Genomic DNA, 4,883 nt, shown 5'->3' on the forward strand with positions numbered 1-4,883 from the left:
TTCCTCTAAAGATCCCTGCAATAGTGTTTGAAATCCTTCTAAAGATCCCTCTAAAGAACCCTGTGATAGCATTTTTAAAACCCTGCTACCGGAGGATCCAAGATGGCCAAATAGGAACAGCTCTGGATTGCAGTTCCCAGTGAAAATGCAGAGGGTGAGTGATCACTGCATTTCCAAACGAATTTTTACTGCCCACAGACCAGGAGATTCCCAGGTGGAAAGGTGCCACGAGTCTCCAGCATAGCTGTTTCAACTGGAGCAGCAGGTCTCCACACCAAAACACGCACAAATCCGGGTGCCATCTCAACTGGCAACCGGAACACCTGGGAGACAGAGTCACCCATTCAACTGAAAAAAAGGGGGCTGAAACAGGGAGCCAGGTGATCTGGCTCGGCTGGTCCCATCCCCACAAAGACCAGCAATCTGAAACGCTCTGTATTGAGAGTTTCACAACAAGCACAGCTGGACCTGGGGCAATCCAGCTCTGTTGGGGAAAGGGCATCCGCCATTACCAAGGCAGTACACCACTACTACTGAGGCAGTCCTCCATTACCGAGGCAGTCTGCCACTACCGAGGCAGTCAGTCATTACAGAGACACTCTGCCATTACTGTGGCAGACCACCATTACCATGGCAGTTCTAAATATACCCCTATAAACAAAACCACAAGGAAGTTCACACTGCAGCTGGGCAGAGCCCACAGCAGCTCAGCCAAGGCTCTGCTGGCAGACTGCGACTAGGCTACCTCAACAAAATAAGAGAGTACACAAACAGATGGAGAAACATTCCATGCTCATGGTTAGGAAGAATCAGTATAGTGAAAATGGCCATACTGCCCAAAGTAATTTATAAATGCAATACTATCCTCATCAAGCGACCTATGACCTTCACAGAACCGGAAAAAAACCACTTTAAACTTTATATGGAACCAAAAAGGAGCCCTCATAACCAAGTCAATTCTAAGTAAAAAGAACAAGCTGGAGGCATCACGCTACCTGACTTCAAACTATACTACAAGGCAACAGTAATCAAAACAGCATGGTACTGGTACCAAAACAGAGATATAGACCAATGGAACAGAACAGAGGCCTCAGAGGCAACACCACACATCTACAACCATCTGATCTTTGACAAACCTGACAAAGACAAGCAATGGGGAAAGGATTCCCTGTTTAATAAATGGTGTTGGGAAAACTGGCTAGCCATGTGCAGAAAGCAGAAACTGGACCCCTTCCTTCCTGACACCTTACAGTAAAATTAACTGCAGATGGATTAAAGACTTAAACACAAGAGCTAACTCCATAAAAACCTTAGAAGAAAACCTAGGCAAAACCATTCAGGACATAGGCATAGGCAAGGACTTCATGACTAAACCATGAAAAGCATTGGCAACAAAAGCCAAAATAGACAAATGGGATCTAATTGAACTCCAGAGCCTCTGCACAGCAAAAGAAACAATCTTTAGAGTGACCCAGCAACCAACAGAATGGGAAAAAATTTTTTCAATATACCCATCTGACAAAGGACTTATATCCAAAATCTACAAAGAACTAAAACAGATTTACAAGAAAAAAAAAAAAAAAAAACCCATTCAAAAGTGGGCAAAAGATATAAACAGACACTTTTCAAAAGAAGACATATATCGGGCCAACAAACCTATGAAAAAATGCTCATCATCACTGATCATTAGAGAAATGTAAATGAAAACTACGTTGAGATACCATCTCGTGCCAGTTAGAATGGCAATCATTAAAAAATCTGGAGACAACAGATGCTGGAGAGGATATTGAGAAATAGGAACACTTTTACACTGTTGGTGGGAGTGTAAATTAGTTCAACCATTGTGGAAGACAGTGTGGCGATTCCTCAAGGACCTAGAAATAGAAATTCCATTTGACCCAGCAATCCCATTACTGGGTATATATCCAAAGGATTATAAATTGTCCTATTATAAGGACACATGCACATGTATGTTCATTGCAGCACTGTTTACAATAGCAAAGACTTTGAACCAACCCAAATGACCATGGATGATAGACTGGACAGGGAAAATGTGGCACATATACACCATGGAATACTATGCAGCCATAAAAAATGATGAGTTCATGTCCTTTGTAGGGACATGGATGAACCTGGAAACCATCATTCTCAGGAACCTGGCACAAGAACAGAAAATCAAACACCATATGTTCTCACTCATAGGCAGGTGTTGAGCAATGAGAGCACATGAACACAGGGAGAGGAACATCACACACTGGGGTTCTGGTGGCAGGGAACTAGGGGAGAAATGCCAGATATAAGTGATGGGGATGGATTCAGCAAACCACATTGCCATGTATGTACCTATGCAACAACGCTGCATGTTCTTTACATGTACCCCAGAACCTAAAATGCAATTATATATATATAAAATAATAAAATAAATAAATAAATAAAACCCTACTATCTACAAAGTAGATGTTTGATACATACTACTTGGATAAATGATTGATACAGGATTGTTTCAAGACAGGAGAGAAAGGATCCTGGGAGGCCAGATAGATGACTGTCACAACAGTCCAGCAAGAGGTAATGACAACTTATCTGGGGGCAGTGGAAAGAACAGGGCAGAACCAGGACCACTGCACAGGTAGAATTGTCCTCTTTATGGAATATTCAGCAGCTTCTCACAATCTAAAGAACAACTGAAGACTCTCCGTTGACTTCCTTTATCTACTTTTTGACCCACGTTTATTCTCTATGCAAACATTTGTTCCCACCTAATTATCTAGGAAGTAAAACCTGAAACATCTAAATAACTAAAATCAATTATACTCCAATAACATTGGCAGCAATTGCTGTACTCTTCATAATATATTGCACAGATTAAGCATTCATTTCATATAGTCAGGTTTGTATATTTGAGTTAATATTTTTAAAAAGTATTTGTCTTCAGGAAACAAAAAGAAAAGAAATATCAGACTATCACCTATATGAATTCTGAAGGTACATGAATTTGCCCATTACATTTTGCTACTTTGAGATGTTAGAAGACATCTCAAAAAGTCCAAGCCTTTCTGTTGAGTCTGGTTTGTAGATGAGCCACATCTGATCTCTCAAAAAGATGAGGTTCTCCTAAAAATAGTATGTCAGTTCTCTGTGAACTTGGGAACAATTGTGAAACAGAGGCCTTGGTTCCCTCTGTAGACCTCCCATATACAGAATTAATGAGTGTTGGCTAAGATTTGTCCCCAGAGATTGCATTGGTTTCATCTATTGATAGTATGGAGAACTTTTAGTAGAGGAGGTAGAGAATAAAAGATTTTAAAAAGTCACCTGCAATCTTAGTGCAGACTCTGTAAGTATTTCAGAGAAAGTGTATGAAATTTCAACAAGTGTTAGTTGAATTCAGTAACCAAATTCAATTCAATTCAGCCTGGGTGTTTATTGATGAGTCTTACAGTAATTCTTACATTAAATCATTGTCATAAAATTTATGAAAATTTGCTGTGTGCATTTGACTTGTTTAATGCAGCATTTCTTCTTTTCACACAGTCCTAAGTGGTAAGGTGGGTTCCTTCCATTCTCATAAGAATTAGCACAAATAACTCTCATCCTTATTCCCTGTTACCTCTCATGCATGCTTACTAGCAGCTGGTGAGAGCTCCTAAGAAAAATGCCATTCTAGAGATAGAATCTGGTATCAAGAAGAAGTATCTGCTGGAAAACTAATCACATGTTTGGAGTAAAGGATTGAAGTGTGAAGAAAGCGAAAGACAGTCAAGGATACTCACGGATATTTTTAAATTAAGGCTCATATGCAGCAGCAAAGAAGCATGTCAGTGTTTCTTCCACTCATGTGATGTGACAATTATGTCACTCACTTCAAAGTCAAAAATGACGTTATTAATACTCTGCTTTTTTTTTTTTTTAGAAAGAGGGTCTCACTCTGTCACACATGCTGAAGTGCAGTAACATGATAATAGCTCACTGTGGCCTTGAACTCCTGGGCTCAAGAGATCCTCCTACCTCAGCTTCCCAAGTAGCTAGGACTAGAGGTGCACACCACTGTGTCTGGCTAATTTTTTTTCATTTTTCTTTCTTTTTTTTTTTTGTAGAGACGAGGGTCTCACTTCGTTGTCCAGGCTGGTCTCCAACTCCTTGCTTCAAGCGATCTTGCCACCTCAGCCTCCCAAAGTGCTGGGATTACAGGCATGAGCCACTATGTCTAGCCTACTCTGCTTTTATTTTGGGAATTTTGGCTTTTTCTTTTCTCATATGTCCATATGAATGAACCATCACCATAGGAAGGGTAGGGAGGTGAAGGTGGACATGAAGTCTCCACATGTAGAAAGGAAACATCTGAAATATACTGGAGTGTAGTACCTGCATAGGTCACATTGGGTCAAAGATTACAAACAATTCCTCTTAAGGGTACTAAGAGGAATTGGTGCCTTTAAGGTCTACATGCCTTCCAAGTTCTAGAAATAGAATTTAAACAAGTACTGCCAGATGTCTTATCCTGGCAGCTCTTCCTATTATTCACCTTGACTGCTAAAGAGCAACTCCCCACTGCCACACACAGGTCAGTGGCTGGTGCAATCAACAAATCAATCAAATAGGCAACAACTGGCTTTTAGGAACTGGCTCCACAGTGAAGGCTTCTGTGGGGATTGCATTCAGCCAAACCTGCCAAGGGCACATTGAGAAGGATATGTACTAGGACATATTATTGTTCTTACCTCCAGTTTCTTTACAAAAATTACGGGGATTATTTTTGACACAAGAGTGTGAATTTGGAGTATTCTGTGGGAATTCTCATCTCTGCATTCCTCAAGGCCGAAATGATTAGGGTCTATACATAACGAACTTTACCCACAATGTGAAGCAATGGAGGCAAGGAT

This window comes from Saimiri boliviensis, chromosome 7 (genome assembly GCF_048565385.1).
Source record: "Saimiri boliviensis isolate mSaiBol1 chromosome 7, mSaiBol1.pri, whole genome shotgun sequence".
Taxonomy (NCBI): Eukaryota; Metazoa; Chordata; class Mammalia; order Primates; family Cebidae; genus Saimiri; species Saimiri boliviensis.